We start from the raw sequence: 17,809 nt of genomic DNA, 5'->3' as shown, positions 1-17,809 counted from the left end.
GAGCAGATGATATATAATTATCTTTCGAAAATGCACAAGAGAATAATTTGAAATCATTTTTTTTATTGAAAAGAATCTTAGTAACTGCTATTAACCCATTGTTTCGCAACAATTTCTAGGTTTTTGTATTGTTCCTATGTAAACTTATCTGGGAGATTAGAAAGGTGTACGTTAAAACGAAATTTTCGCTATAACGGTATTCGTTAAAACGGGATTCGACTACATTAATAAAATATAAAATATACACCCAAGTAACGATGGAATGAATTCTATTGAAATCTATCTAGATTAATAACAGATAGATAAATCTCTGTCCTTCACGAATTTCAGAAATAATTATCATATTCGTTGTAAATTGTAGTTTTGGCTATTATTATGCCCCATGTTAAGAGGTTAATTTCCCATAATTTCCTCGTTGAGATTTTCTTACCCTTAGAACGAAAATGTATGATTTTCTATTTCAAATCATAAGGATATCACTGCACTTATTTCAATTATAAAAATTCAGTAATTTTTCGGTCGGTTAGAATTAAATTACCATATCTGCCTGCGGGCCGCACAATTTTCTAATTATTGCTGAAATTCGAGAAGGACAGAGAAGTAAAGATCTGGTACCAATCGCAGCAAAAATAATCACTTCAATAGACATATTTCAATAGAATTCATTCCATCGTGTCTTGGATGAATATTCATTTAGAAAAATACGGGAAATCGGGAGCCTAAATATGGTAGAATACGGAATATATCGCGGCGATTTTCACCAACAACGCGGTCATAAGACCACAAAATCACCAGTTATTGCGCATAAATTATCAATTAGACGGTAACGAAGAATTTATTGCAAATCGCAATTTATTTCACGGGGAAAAAAACTGGGAACGTAACAAATATGTTTGGATAAATATTTATACGCAATTATCATAGTATGATTTACAAGATGAAAATTATCTTCATTCATAATTTCAGTATAGATTGCCGATTCAAATATACTTCGTTGAAGAAAAGATAAAACAGAAATGTGCATAAAAAAGTGAGAACGACCAAAAACACAGGAATATCAACAAAAATACGGGACATTCCTGTGTAATATGGACAAGGGACAGAGTGGAGGCCATGTTTGGTGTTATGTATGTGTAATATGGACTCGCTACTCATGCTGTAGGATAGTGGTCCTCAATCACTCACCTTTCTTTTCAGTGTGAAACCACGGGGTGTTTTATCTTGATTGGCAGTAATCCGTGGAGGAAAAAGAAGAGATCGTAAGAGAGGACTATTTTGACCTAAAGATGAATCGGGAAAGGACGGAACGGTACCTAGCCCCTCAATTGGAGTAAGAGGAGGCTGTTCACAAAAAAATAGTCCCTTCAGTTTTCTTTTTCTCCTTAGCTGAGTTCCTCATCTTCTCTTTCAGTCCCAGCGGAAGTTTGTCCAAACCTGCCAATTACAAATGTGTTATTCAAAAGGCACACGGCGAAATTAAAACAGCCGTTCTATTCGATTACACTATATATATCTCGGCTTCACAAATCTCAAAAATATCTGGGACAAAATATCGAAAATATTTCAAAACTTATACATTGAAAATATTGGGCTTAAAGTGTTAAATGTTTATTATGACTGATGCAACGTGAAATAAAAAAACACCGCAACATATATTTTCTCCAAGCCTTTTTAAATCATGTAGAATATTAACAAGAATGAGAAACTAACTCACCTTCCTCCACTCATGCTTCTCTTTTCTTGGGCCGTGAGGCGCTGCATTAAGCATTTTCGTGACTGTCCCACAGTGAATCTTTCATTTGAGATGTAACTGTATTATCATGTTTTGATTCTAATACTTTAGGATTAGTGGTCACGAACCCGATGAGCACCGGATATTGGTAAGCAGTTGTTTTTGTGCTTCTCTTTTTTCTATAGGGAATTCACTGTCAGCCATTCTCAAATATAAAAAAAAACATGAGGCAATCCAAAAAAATAAAACAATCCGACAAATCACAGCGCACGTTGATAGTGACGATGACTTATCAGCGGTGGAGAAAATTATCAGATCGGTTCATTCCGCTCTTCCTAATAACGCTACTTTTGGCCCACGGAGTTTTTCGTAAAATCGATAGCGATCTCGACGTTTATACCACCGAACGCTGAGAAAAATAAAGTTTTTAACGATGTTCATTGAGGTTTGCGTTATGGGCTCGTTGAGAATTTGCGTTAAGGGAGTGACGTCACACCAACAATGTGAGCGTAATAGACCAACACCACCTACAGAACTGTTCTGTAAGTGGTATTGAATATGCCCCCCCCCTCCCCGGTCTTACAGTATTGTTCCGAATGATAAGAGAACCACTTGTGTGATTCATAGGAAGAACAATAACACCACTAGATGGCAAACCTCAAATTGAATTCGAAGATGGCGCGCCATCTATCGTTATTTGTTTGATGAAAAAAATTAGAATAATCAGTTTCATCTAAATAATTTTTCAGAAATAAGCCGCATATTAAAAATATTATTTATATGTATAATAATTGCTGATGACAAAGACAAATGAGAAATTTCTAATAATGTTTGACAGTTTAATAAGTTTGTATTATATATGTAATAAAAACTTGATCATTCTTTGCAGAATATAGCATGAGTCGTAATTGTGAAGCGGGTCGTTATGTTTGTATATGACCGCGGTGTTGGATAAAGTATAGCCGTTATTGTCAGCGTTTTTGAAATCTCTGCTTGGTAAAGTATCTTCAGGGTCCGGTCGCGTATTTACAATTCCTACACTCCTTGGCGCAGGTGATTGGTAACTACGAGCAAGACGTCACGAGGGTCGGAAAATAACTATAGCTATGCGCTTTTAAGTTGACGCTAAAAAAACTAATAAAATAATTATGCAATTAATATAATTAGAGATACATAAATTTTTCGTTTTTACGAAATAACCGTGATAAATGCGAAATTTACCAATTTTGACAAACTAATGCTAAAATTTCATTTTTTGGTACCTTCTAGCGAAATCTAGGTAATTTACACTTTTTAAAGCGGAAAAAGTCATAATTTTGCTCACTACGTGTAAGCGTGCTTGACAGAGAAACTACAAGACCCACAGAATCAAAACGGTAAGTGCTATCTTTAAAAAATTATTCCTGCGTACTCCTTTGGGGCTAAGTAGACAGCCTACAACTTTTTTGCGCAGAAAAGGGCTAAAAACGAACGGGCACATTTCCTCGTGCTTCGTCCTTAAGTTTTAAATAAATGGACCATTTAAACGGAAGCGACGAGTTATCTCGCCCGTGTTAATGCCATCTGATAAGCCCAATTACTTTATAAGAATGATATCACAAATGGAAAACTTTACCCTATACTCCTTGGTTTAAGCTTGCTGAAAGTCGAAAGAAAGCCTACGTAATTAAAAACGATATGGCATTTCGAAGGAGATAGATAGATAGAACCGCTCACAACCCCGGACTGATGCAAAGCACCTTACTTCCGTTCCCTCAAAAGAGGCAGAGTTGTGTCGGAAAAGTTAGCAAAGATTTATAGTGGTGGCTCCCCGTGCCCGCAAATTTCGAATTACTCGCCTCGTTCTCCCCAGGAAGACAGCCATCAACCAATGCAACATACATTCGAAGGAGGATTTAGTGAATTCTAATTGCTTTTTAAAGAGTTTATCGTGGATCTATATGACGGAAGTAAATGGTACCATGTAAACTTGTATTTTTCAAACAATCAAGTGGACTTAAAGTGTCAAAATTGAGCTACGTTCTTCTTGCTGCAAGTCCTTCAATGACAATAAGACAATAATAATTCGGAGACATTATTCATCTCTATACTTGTACTCGAAATGCTCAGCTATGTAAGATACGTAGGGGAGACCAGGAATGGTCGTCACACCTTTTACATTGCAGTTAATTGCGGGTATGTAATTCAAACCAATCCAGATGTTTAATGCATGTACATCAAATTTGAACATTCTAGAGCTTTTTGCGGATACAAAAATCACTCTTTCCATGAAAGATAAATTTTTAAAAATTTCTTCAGAGAAAACCAACTCCATATACGGGGTGAAAATTAGTAAAATTGCGAATTTTCTGATTTTCATAAAAATTGAAAGTTTGTCATTTATTAATCACAACTATCCTGATGCTAATTGAGATCTTCAACCCGTTACTCGCGAGCACTCCGGTGCTCGTGTTTGATTTTGTGGGCACTTGATCAACATTCCAATTAAACACTTCGTACAAGTTGTATTCAAAGATTTAAATCCTTCTAATCGTATGCATTCATATGTCAAACTTGCCGAAATGTTGCTTGCTCTCCTTTTGACGATGGGTATACACCAGAGGTGTTTAGCCTTTTTCTAGTCGCGAGCACTGCTTGCACTTATCAAAAGAACAGCACACCCCCACGGCAAGTTCGGCATACGAATGCATGAAATCAGGAGAATTTGAGTCTTCGTTTAATTGGAACGTTGATCAAGTGCTGGCGAACACGAAATTTCTTACGAGCATCGAGCATTCTGGAGGCTTCGGGGCGCAGTGCTGTGGTGCTCGCGAGCAACGGATTGGAGAACGGGTCACGATGCTTGCCCGGTATGCAAGAGAGCTTGGTTTCGGATCCCGCAGGAGACACAAGGGGACATTTGCTTTCCAAGTTCACTTCAGCATAATATGCAAAAATTATCGTTTCCTTGACAGAGTTTTAAAGCAAGTTATAATGAAGTTTTTTTTATAAAGTGCTTTAAAATCACTATTCACTACACACACTATCACTACACGCAATTCTGCGTGTTTTGAACTGAAAAAAAGAAAGAGAAGAAAACAGAACAAAAATTTCTTAATCCGTAGCTTTTTCTCTTTCTAGTAGCTTAGGGGCCATTCAAGTATTACGTAAGCAGATTTTTAGCCATTTCTGAACCCCTCGCCTCCTTGCCAGCAATATTTCGTATCTTCAAAAAGCGGTTGATGACGTAAGCAACCCTCAACCCCCCCCCCCCCCCCTTGTCAGCAAATCCGAAACCCCTTCGATGCTGACGTAATACTTGAATGACCCTCTAACGTAGGATAGTATCCGTAAACGAATCCATTACGTGTAGTACGAATTAGTGGAAGTGGTCTAATTCCGAATGCAGTCTCTGTCGAAGGAAGTCTAACTGTTGATGTAGTTGGACCGAACAGCCTCGGAAGTGGCGGGTTTTGTTCACCAGGTAATAATATCGGTTGCCAGTTTCATACAGAAAAAAGGGATTTATGAATGTAAAAAACTATGATTTTCATAAATTTGAAAGCTTGTCATTTATCCGTCACAACGATCCTGATGCTAATTGAAATCATAGTTAATTAACTAATTAGTCATTCAAATTCGTGAAAATTAGTAAAATTGTGAATTTACAAATTTTCGTAAGAGCCTCATTAGCGAGTGGCCCGCGGCACATTTATAGCTTACTTAAGAGATCCGTGGCAGTGTCTTAGATCCTCACGTGGCCCGCGGCACATTTACGGATCACTCATTTGTCTGACCCACGGCACATATAGAAACCACTAAACCCTCCTTCCAAATGTCATATTCATTTTAATTAAGTAGGCTTTTCAGAGGATTCAAACCAAGCAGTATAGGGAAAAATTTCATAACTCATAAACGTGCTTACTACTTGAAATACAATGAATAAATTTGCTTAAATGTTTAACTTTACAAAACAAACAGTTTTTTGCACTTCGAAAAATGGGTTAATTTTGGTGGTGGGGGGGGGGAGTAGAGGTGACAAAGGAAACGAGAGGGGAAGACAAAAATTCACTAGAAAGTAACAACAACAAGTGACAATTTCTTGCTCTTGAATGCCGACACTTGCGATTTTTGGTGAGAAATGCCATGTTTTTCGAGAAGATTTCCCGTCACTTTGGACAAATTAAAAATACGATTGAGTAAACAATTCTCTTTTATATTACAGATGGTACAAACAAATCATGATTACAAGGATGCTAGGATACAAAATTCTTGATTAAATGACTTCTATATACAACGCACACGCCTAAGAAGTGCCTGGCAATTCGGGTCGCGAGCTGCTCGAAAAGTTGAGCCATAGGGGAGCGAGCGGTCAGTCCTAATGCTGGCGAGTCCTGCAGGAAGGCCATCTTTACTCACTAAGCCTTTTCCCCTAAGCCTTTTATGGCGTATGTACGGGAAGCCCACTTACATCACAATAATAAATTTCTCCCTTTTTTCGCGAATGCCCTCTGACGAGGAAGAAAAACTGGAAGAGAACAACTGTTGGCAGCTTGCCAAGTGCTTCTTTCGCCTTCTTTCTCTGGTATAGAACTCCTTAATATATGTTTCTTAAGAATAAGAACTCCTTTGTATATGAAGGCGTCTTACTCTGGTATAGTAAGCTGATTGTGACGTCACAGACAGAGGGAACAATCGTTATTTTATTTTCCTCTTTTCTTGTTGTTTGCGTTCTCTACTCGGTCCGCGTTGGACAGAATATTGCTTTTGCTTTGATCGGAGCCATTTAAATGGGGGACGCCCATTTTTGAGTTTTTCTAGGCTATGCGAGTGAAATTATATACAATTGGGATTATTTGTACGAGTGTTGTGCAGGTTGTTAAAGATCATGCCACTGAAGGTCGCCAACGATTGGAGATATCCGTGAACAAAAAATTTGGGGCAGAAATTGTTGCAATTTTTCATGTTTGTACGGCAAAATGGTAATAGGAGATGGCGCTCGAAACAAGTTGTCTTATTGTTAGCCCCACCATCTATTGACCAAAGCTTAGCACACTGAATTTTTTATTCTTCTGTATAAAGACAACTCATTCCTTCGACGTGGGCAATAAAATGCAATAAATTCAAAAAGACTATACGTATGAAATGAAATTGATGATTCACACGAGCAACATTCTTCAGTTTTTGGTACGATTCAAGTTTGGTTACTAAATTCTTGAAGTAAAAATGTATGAAGTATATTCGCAGGATAAAGATATCTTCTCCTTGGATAATGCAGGAATAACTTGGAAGCCTCCTAGGCTTAATTAGGACTGTAAATATTATATATATACGCTTATTCTCTACTAATGTGGCACCTATTTATTCACTTTTTGCGCATCTAATTATCGTATTTTATTAACACCTTGTACATATGGAAATTACTATAGGGCACATATATTGGAACTTGGAAAAAAAATAATAAAAAGCCACCCGGACGAATGGCATTTAATTTGACGAGTGTATAAATTAAAGCTTTGGATTATAACCACCATTCTTTTATTCTGATTTAGTTCACTTTGACGCATGCAGTTACCACTAAGATAAATATGTGGGTTGGACCTCTCTCCATCCGGCAGTGACGTGTCATTGAAGAGTTGTGGTGGCATTTTCTTAGTGATTTATCTGCATTTAGGCTAAATTCTGTATAGCTATGACCGTGACCTGGATTTGACTATGCTTTCTTTCCCACACAAAACACATACATGCACACACACTAATTATCTTACAAAACTGACAGTCTATTTTTTTCCCCCTTCTTCATAGGCCTTACTGGGCCCGTTCGTAACCCCACAATCAGCCAAGAGCTGGGCATGGGGGGTAACAATTTGATTCTGTTCTGTTCAGATATCTTCTCCCACACATTTGCCGTTTAGTTATTAATATTACACGGACGTGCAGATACGTCACAATTGGCTTACACGAAGCCGACGAGTAAGCACAGTCTATTGAGCCAGTGGCCTCGCCCTAGCATCAGAGGTGACTCTACCTGTACATTGTTTTTTTTCGTTTACGGCTAATTTAACCAATTTTGTCTTTGAGATGTACCGCCAGCAGCCTAAGAGCTGCATAAATCCAACGCCCCTTACACCAACCATGGCAAAATTTGCACATCTGTGACTACAATTGGCAGAACAATGATGAAGTGGTTATATTGTGCCATAATGGCACCACGTCTGACAAATTATGGCTTTGGCTTTAGTAGTCTCGCCACAGAGAGCTACTTTAAAACTCGCTACAATAATTGTAGTGGGTATGTATTACAAATATATTACTGGGTCTACAAAGAGTTTGTGACTGTCCAGTGTCTGTTCGGGAGTGAGTAATGATAAGTACACATATAACATTCGAATCGCAGTTTTAAACACCGCGTAAAAACCTACCCACAGAAAAATAAATCGAAGTAAATATGTAATATTTGCTAATTTCCACCTTTGTCAAGATGTTCATTTAACTTTTATAATTTTTCAATTTTTTAAAATTGTGCAATAAATTATAAATTTGAGGTTCAATTTCGAACCACTTAAACCAATTTTTCAAAATTTAGTTCCTACTAATGACTAACCAATTAAATCAGTATATATATAATTCAAAGATTCATATAAATACCACATTTAAAATAAATTTTTATCAAAATAAAGGGAAATAAATTTTAACACATTTTTTTTTAAGTAACACTATAAAGAGTACTACCACAACTGCATTGATTGTGTGGCAAAATTGATCCCCAATATTTCCATTGTTTGTGTCATTAGTTGAATCAGATTTTTTTGTTTAGAAAAATTCAAAAATGCATTTTCATAATTTTTACCTAAATAATTTTTCAAATAAGCTTTTGAAACAATTTGAAAGATGTTACCATGACATGTATTAGTAATTTCTGAGACCATTTAAGTTGGTCTCTGTCGGTCAACAATAAATATTTAAAGACTTCATCGGGACATTGCAATTCAAGAGTTTTTTCTTTAAAACAGATATGCACTGCTCACATTTTAAATTATTCGACACTTTGAAGACCATGAAACCAGCAATAAAAATTAGAACGAACATTGTATCTTCTGAAATTTCAACATCATAAGTGTTAAAACGTAAAAAAATCAGGGTATCTCAGTAGGCCGCGGCACGCAGTTTGGTTCCAGACTAGTAACGGGACATCGTATGAAATGACTATGAAACGGTGTGCCGCGGTACAAAAATGTAGTTCTTAACACCGGGTCATAATGGCCCCTTGCTATCCGAGGCTATTCTAACGGAATCCATGGGCGAAAATCAGATGAAAGGGAAGTCACGTCAAGTGACGAAGAGGGCCACAGAGAGCTGTGAAGAAATAATTATTCACGTGAAATATGTTGGGAAAAATGTGACTGTGAACTTTGTGAATCTAGCAGAAGTATTGTCCATGGAACCAGGGCCCATCTTAACCCCTGTCTCCAGGTGGGCCTCGTGATTTTCGATTGTTAGTATGTAAACCGAATTTTTCAGCGTTTTTTTTCCTTGGTCCGCAGGGTTAACTATTATTTAATCCATATATAGGTGCACAAACTCGGCCCGCAAGCCAATCTGATCCACTTGATCATTTTATTCGGCTCACTGTGCAATTTTGAAATAATTTATATATATATCTACAAATACGCTTTTTAAGACGTTTGGTTAAACCAAGGATGCACAACTTCCGGCCCCCGGGCTATAAGTGCTGGAACCCTGCGTTTCATTGTATATTCATTAACTATTGAGGAAGGGCTCAAACACCCCCTAAATAATTAATAATGAATATACAATGTACCGCACCATTCCACCTTCCGGTATAAGGAGGGCTAGAGTCCCGTATACACGCGGGCAACCAAAAAACTTTCAGCCCCCAAAAGTGGGCCGACTAGAGATTCCATCCGGCTCGTGAAAATGTGCTGTTAAGAAAGTGCCCAGGGCTTACAACCCGATAATTGCATCAATTTGTCAAGTCTCATATTATCAGATTGTTGCCATCTCATATCCAGCCCACGGACCGAAATAGTGCTCGCCTAGGTGAAACGTATACGAAATCCGATTATATGATAAGGGGCCGTTCAAGTATTACGTAAGCAAATTTTTAGCCATTTTCGACCCCCTCCCACTTTGTCAGCAAAATTTCGTCATCACTGCCCTTACCTCCTAATGCCAAATGGTGGGATCAGAAACGTACGCGTGAGGGTGAATGGGGGCTCGTGCGCCACCCCCCCCCCCCCCGACGAAACAAATCATTTTTTTAATGCAAAAATTATTTTTTTAAAAATTAAAATTTCTAAAGAAAATACCTTTATGTGTTATTATAATCAATTCTGTTAATTTCAATGCTATTTCAAGGGTAAGAACTCAAAAATTTTCGTTAAAAAATTCATTGCAACCCACCGTTTAAGCCATATATGGTAAACTCTTGACCCACAGACTAAATGTGGCCCTGAAGGTTATCTGATGTGGCTTGGCACTCTCAAACCTAATTTTTTAAAAAGAACTAAGCTTCACTTATCATTTTATTATCAGGTATTCTCAAATCACTTAAATGACCCGTGGTAGAAGTCCAGAGCATTTAAGTGGCCCGTGGCACATTTTCAGATCACTGAAGTAGGCGTCAAAGATCACTTTCACATTCAAAGATCACCTAAGTAACCCGTGACACAGTTCCAGAACACTTAAACGATCCGCGGAACATTTGGAGATCCCTTGAGTGACATGTGGCACAGTTTTAGAGCACTTGAGCGGCCCCCAGTGTGTTTCTACATCACTCAAGTTACCCGCGGAACATTCCCAGATTACTTAAGTGATCCGTGGCATAATTACGGATCACTTGAGTGATACGTGACACATTCCAGAGGGAGCACTTAAGCGGCCCGGAAACATTTCCAGAGCACTTGAAGGATCCGTGAAACATTTAGAGATCACTAAAGTGGCTCGGTAGGGGACTTATCAATAGGTAGAATGCTAGTTCAGGTGCCCAATAACTATCGAAATGTTTTTTTTCCGTTTTTGGTGCACCGAATAAAATGTCATTAAGAATATTTCATATCTTCATAAAGGGTGGTTGATGACGTAAGCATTATCCAAACCCCCTTCCCCCTTGTCATCAAAAGTCAGCAAATCGGAAACCCCCTCCCCCATCGATGCTGACGTAATACTTGACTGACAACTAATGCGCTATTGATTGTGGTGCAGTAGTGACTATGCAGTAATTATTGTAGCAGCGCGATTGGACATTTTCAAATTATTTTTTACCCTATTTACATTACCATATGTCCCGCGAGCCGAAAATTTTGAACATTTATGTTGGGCCCGAATCAGACATCAGGGGGGGGGGGGTGGAGGATCTATGACCTAGACCCAAACGTTCAGCAAATCAGTGAACGTATGTTTGAATTCTTTGACTTTCTGGGCTGAGTAGCAGGTGGGAGGGTACATGTGTGTCTGGTGCCCTAGTTGCCACCCTGACCATGGGCGGAGATCAGCGACGTCTTAACGCATGGGCTTACTTGAATACGGCCTCAAGAGAAAAAGGGGCCTCACAAAAATAAAATCTGGTTGAATTTTTCGAGAATTTACCAGTTAAAAAAATCACTTGGCCCGGGGGACCCCCACGATGCTAATCAGACAGCCCTGGCGGAGATACCGGGTAGCATACCCCTCAGCGTCGAAGCTGAATGATCTATAGTAAAGTGTATATGAATTGACATTAGCATAATCGTGCTCACCCCCTCCCCAGACTTACAAGTCGATCTCCGACTATGGCCCTGGGCAACCGCTTCTTATTCATGCTCAGAGTATTTGTCGCATTTACTCAGAAAAAATTATCAAGTTTTGTGAACTAGAAAATGTGCGAAAAAGTTAATCAAAAAACAATATATACCTGTACTTTGTGTTTCAACGGGTGACAACATCACTAGATTTTCGAAAAAAACCGGTTATAAGGCTCCCTACCAAGAATGCAATTTCGCGGTCACGTGCTAAACGTGACCACTCACGACACATTAATGGATGGAGATTTGCGATAGTGGAAGCCCAAGATTATATCCGGTCTGGGGGCCCCCATAAAATTTGCGAGTTCGGTCACGGATAATTGCGTGGAGGGGACCTGGATTTTATTCGTTGGTAAAATGAATGCAAATGAACGTTTGCCGTGTCCCTCACACAGGTACACCCGATAAGCTTCCGAGTCAGGGGCCCCGTTTCGTTTTGAGAGCCCTGGATGAATCTCATTCTTTCCTGTTGTAAAATTTGCAACATCATCAAATTAACAAAAATTGGTTAAAGTATCATAAAAACGCATTTGCATTCGAGAGATATTTCTTTTTCTACAAAAGTACACTCAAAAATATTTTTATTTTTGTGCACTTTTGTAGTTCCGAATGAGAGACGCAGAACGTGCAACGTCATCAATGGTGGGAGGGGCGAAGAAACGAGGAACGAATCATTGAAGAGATAAATGACGTCATTGATTAGGTGGGCCGTAAAACCTAATTTTTGATTTTCGCTTTCAACGTTTTAGTGACGTCATCAGATTCATCGCGTGACATTTTCTAATCAGTGCCGTCTTAACGCATGGAAGGGGGCCGCGAAGAGAAGAGGAGCCTCACAAAAAATGAGATCCGGTTGAAATTTTCTAGGATTTACCAGGTAGGGCCTCCGAAAAACCACTTGGGCCGGGGGCCCATGATACGCTTAAGACGGCCCAGCTTCTAATGCTAAAGTCTCGAGGGAACAATAGCCCTCCCGTGTACGCCTCTGACTATATACTGGACACTTTTGTGAATAGTCAAATTATTTATTTGAGAGAAAGTTTTTCCACACAGTGGTCACACTTATGTGGCTTCTCTCCTGTGTGTGCGTTTTTTTGTGAATATTCAAATCACCAATTTGAGTAAATGTTTTACCGCACAGAACACACTGATGTGGCTTCTCTCCAGTGTGTATTCTTTTGTGCCTCTTCAAAATACTAATGTCGGAAAACGTTTTGCCACAGCGGTTGTACTCATGTGGCTACTCTCCGGTGTGTGTTCTTTTGTGAATGTTCAAAACTCATGTGAGAAAACGTTTTGCCACAGTCAACGCAGTCGTGTGTGGACTCTTTTGTGAATTTTCAAATGACCGATTTGAGAAAACGATTTACCACGGTAATTGCACTCATGTGGTTTCCGTCTTTTGTGGAGACTTTTGTATTGATCAAAGTTGGCCATTTGAGATAAAAAACTTGTGGATAACAAAAAATCGTGCTCCTATTTGAGATTTCTTCCAATGTAAAATGTTCTCTGAGCTCGTTCTCTTCCGCTTTTTCTGAAATATTTCTCAGCATTGTTTAATGCAATGTTTTTTTTTTTCAATATTTGTTTGATGTGTGTGTGACGAGCGATAGATTAATAATAATTCACATACAAGGTGGCCATGATCGGAACATATCTTGAATTATCTTGTCATTTATTAATCACAACGATCGTGATGCTAATTGAAATCATAATTAATTAACTAATTAGTCACTAGTAAAAATTAGTAAAATTGTGAATTTTCTGATTTTTATAAATTTGAAAGCAAATTTACTGAACTGACAAATTCATTTTCAGCTCTGTTCCCGATATGTAGGACCATTGGTTCTCAACCCAGGGTCATATGGTCCTGTTGACCCACAGTACTTTTCCAGATCACTGAACAGACCCGTGGCGTAGTTTTAGAAAACTCACGCGGTCCGCAGTGACATTTCTAAGTAACTAAAATGAACAGTGGCACAGATCCACATGAGTTGTCGACAGGTATCGCTAACGCTCTTCCTTCGGCCACCACTTCAGTGTTTGTCAAGATTGGCTTTTCCCACAATAACAAACCGATTCGGATGACTTCGTTTTCCAGCAGGACGGGGCACCACCACACTGGAGCTTGGACGTTCGACAATTTTTGAACAATCGCATTCCTAAACGATGGATCGGCCGTACGGGACCTGACGGTTCAGTTAAGCATCACTGGCGTCCAAGTGTGCGATTTCTTCTTGTGGGGGTTTATAAAAGACTACGTTTATGTGCGTCCCCTTCCAGCTACATCAACCGAACTGTAGCTACGCATAACAGCAGCCTACGGGGGTATAATTACGGTACCCTGTAAGGGCTTACATTGGCCCCTTTATGTTTAATCTGCTTCTATTTAACATGCAACTTTCACTAGTAGTATGTTCACTGCTTCTCGTAATTACGTGAATGTTATGAGAATAATTTCTTTATTAATCACCAGATAGCTCAAGACTCGTAGTTTTCTCGTTGCACAGATCTTAGTAAAATAGATTCCCGTTTCCGTAAGATTAACAGAAAGAGATAACATTTCGGTATCTTCCTGAGATGGGAAGCGGGGTTGTTCGGCCCATCAATGTTCGATGTATGCATTTTATCAGCAAAAAAAAATCCAGAGCCCGCAACCAAGCACTCGGGACCGATTCACATATTTTAGGTGTCTCTAGACTGGATTCATCTCGGGCTTCCACTGTTGCAAATTTTACAGTGTTAAGCCAACAAAAAACAATGAGGTTCATCCAGCCGTCCCGTCTCCCGAAATGAAACCTGCTGACTTGCACATGGGTCCCCGACATGGAGGCTGGTTTAACATTCCCTCCTTTAAGATCACGAGAAAAAACTTCCTTTGCATTCATATTGCCAAAAAAAAAAAAAATCCATGTGCCCCACATCCAGTAGCGGGGACCCAATACGCAGATTTTTAGTACGGCCTCAGACTGTATATATCTCGGGCATCTGCTGTTGCAAATTTTACAGTATAAAATGTCAAATTTGATAATCAACAAAAAACAATGAGCTCCATTCAAATCCTCCGAAATGAAATCTGTCAACTTCTCCATGGAGCCTTGTCACACTTCCCCCTATGAGGGCCATGAAAAGAAAATCATTCTATTCATTTTACTAACAAATAATATCCAGATCCCCGAGACCCAATACTTTTAGTGGGAGTGGGCGACGATTTATCCCGGGCTTTCTCTGTTGCAAATACATTTTACATTGTTGAACAACAAGAAAAAAAAACGGGATTCATCCTGGGGGCCCCGTAACGATACCTGTCAACTTCCCCATGAAGGCCCTCGACCTGGAGACCTGTCGAAAATTCCCCCTGTATGAGCCACGAAAAATTTTCATTAGTATTCATTTCAACAACGAATAAAATCCAGTAGCCGCAACCGAATACTCAGATATTTAGTGGGGTCTCAGACTGGATTTATCTCGGGCTTCCGCTGTTGCAAATTTTACAACGTTAATTAACAAAAAACAATGAGATTCATCTGCCTATCCACTTCCCCATGGCGACACTGTCGGACTGCCTCTCTGTGAGGGACATGAATAATTTTCACTTGTATTCATTTCACCAGCAAATAAAATGCACCCCCTCTCAACCAAGGACCCGGAACCTCATTCCAATGCTCCGCCCTGGGTACCCGCACCCTATTGAACGACTTGCAGCAAGGACATCACTTAGCCGCTGTGGTGGTCAAGTGGTTATAGTGACGGACTCGCGATGTTAGGATCCGGGTTCGAACCCCACAGTGCACAGTGGTGGTCGGCTGAAGTTGGTTTTCTGTGGTTCCCCACTTCAAGGCGCAAATGCGAGCCGATCTCCCCGTTAAAAAGTCTCGCCACAGAGAGCAACAGTCCTACAACGATAAATCATTCAATCATAACACTTCACTCATAGTTAGAAAAACTGGTGGCAGATGGCAACACTACACATAACAAGCATTACGGAGAAACAAAAAACTTCACGTCAGGTTTCACTACACGTACACGCCCGCGTGTACCGATTCGTTGGGTGTTCCGGGGCGGGGGGGGGTTTCATGTTTGGTGTAGCAGCAGTAGTAGGTAGGGCCTCCAAAAAATGACTCGGGGATCCATGATGTTCTTGGGTCAGCCACCTCGTTTGGCGGTTTGCCTGTTGTGGCGTTGTATTTGTATAACTCTAAATTGTCAAAATGACGCCAAGTCCAATTTCTTGTTTTAAAAAATACAAGTTTACATGGTATCATCTCCGTTATAGAGATAGATATACCAATTGCCATATCGTTCTTCAGACCTAAGCGTATTCAAAACGAATGGAATCTTTGTAAACGGTTAGGAAGAGGCAAGCCCATTCCCTTTTTTAAACAGCTATTCATACGTTTCGTGATAACATTGATTCAAAAAAATTTATATATAAAAAATAATTTTTTTTAAATGTTGAAATTTACAAAACAAATTATTTTTTTTTCACTTTTAATTAATTTATTTTGTTTTATTTGCAAATAGAAAAAATAGCAATTGAATATTAAATTTCAAATTTCATGAATAAAATGATGTAGTTTGCTAACATTTATTTAAAATAATTATAATATATAGATGGCGCGCACATATTATTCTGTAACGTTGCTGCTGCCATCTAGTTTCTTTATTGCAATACATTTTCTCACAGAGGCCGGAAGGGAAAAAATTGTATAGAATATTTCCTAAATATACGTTTTTTTTTTTTAATATAATTATAGTGATGATCAATGAATATACAAAATAAACGAAAAATATGTGTCGTACATTGTTACAAATACGTCTTGTACGTGTTGTACATTTAAGTAATATTCTAAAAAAAAAAGTTAATTTTGATATTTAATATCATTGCGTAATATTATTGAGTATTGTTATTTTTTTGTACACTTCTCTCTCTCTCTCTCAAGGGGTTGCCTAGGATATTGTCCAATTTGTGTTACTGTTTATGACCCATGAAAGGATTATATTACCCCCCGTTGGTTCTTTTTGTCTTTCTGTCTTGTATGTTTTTGATTTTGTCTTGTCTATAAATAAATAAATAGATAGATATACCTAAGGTGGATGCGTCTTATTGATTACATCGGAAATTTTTTCTAGCATTATTCTGTTGTGAATTTAAAAAAAAACAATTTTACCATATATATTTTGTAATAGGCATTAACGGAGGCCAGAGCCAGATAACTCGTCATTGCCGTTGAAACCCGTTCGATTCAAAGAGTTTTAATTATATCTGTCGTGAGAGTCCCGACATCACACACAGACAGACAGAATTTAATTTTTCTCGCGTCGCTGCCCAGCCCGAAGGGTCTGCCTGGTGACTTAGATTGCTCTTGCTAGCTATGAAGGCGGTTGTAGACAAGTTTGTGTAGATGTAAGTTAATAGAAAGAAAAAAAACACACACACACACAGTCCGATAAATGCTACCATCAGAATAGTAAAATACACAAAGATCAGCCAAACTTCATCAAAATGTTACTCTATGCAATAGAATTGATCAGCAAAATTAATAGTAGTAAAAAAAAAAAAAAAGAGAAAGAAATATTACGCGATAAATACAAGTATTATAATGGATGCAAAACTGAAATCACTAATGTACAATTCATCAAAATGCTACATAATGCATTAATGGGAAAATGATAATAATAAATAAATCTAACATACAAAAGAATTAATAGAAAAACAAGTGTTAGCCGAGATTATACAAATTGATGCAATGCAAGATCAGTCATTTACATTTAACCGCAATCTTACTCTGTGCAATAGAGTTGATCGATAATTTCGATAGCAAGATAAAAGTACAAATACACAGTGCGTCAAATAAGTTTTAAGACTCGTCCCAGAGCGCTGGTTGTAATGGCGCTGTAAATGCGCATGCGTCATAACGTCCATCGTCTGCTGGCACACTGGCAACAAGTTGTGCACATTTCATTCGGTAGCTGAGAAAAGGCGAGCGTTTATTGCAGAAGTGAATTTTTTTCATGTTGATTTTCTAAGAAGGAGCTGTAATTAAATTTAACGCAAAACTTGGTAAAAGTGTTTCGGAAACATACCAACTCATGAAACATGTTTACGGTGACTGTTGTTTAGGTAGATCAAATGTTTTTGTGTGGCACAAACGTTTTTTGGACGGAAGAGATGCGGTAGACGATGATCATCATAGTGGAAGACCAATTTCATCTAGGACAACTGAAGTTATTAAAAAAGTACGAAATTTCGTAACAAACGATAGCTGTGCGTCACTGAGAATGATGGAAGACT

The sequence above is a fragment of the Pholcus phalangioides genome, unplaced genomic scaffold (assembly GCF_987345545.1).
Source record: "Pholcus phalangioides strain wild (caught in Gottingen) unplaced genomic scaffold, Ppha-v1.0 ptg000027l_1, whole genome shotgun sequence".
Classification (NCBI taxonomy): domain Eukaryota; kingdom Metazoa; phylum Arthropoda; class Arachnida; order Araneae; family Pholcidae; genus Pholcus; species Pholcus phalangioides.
The sequence above is the reverse complement of the archived record's forward strand: the minus strand, read 5'-3'. Positions refer to the sequence as shown.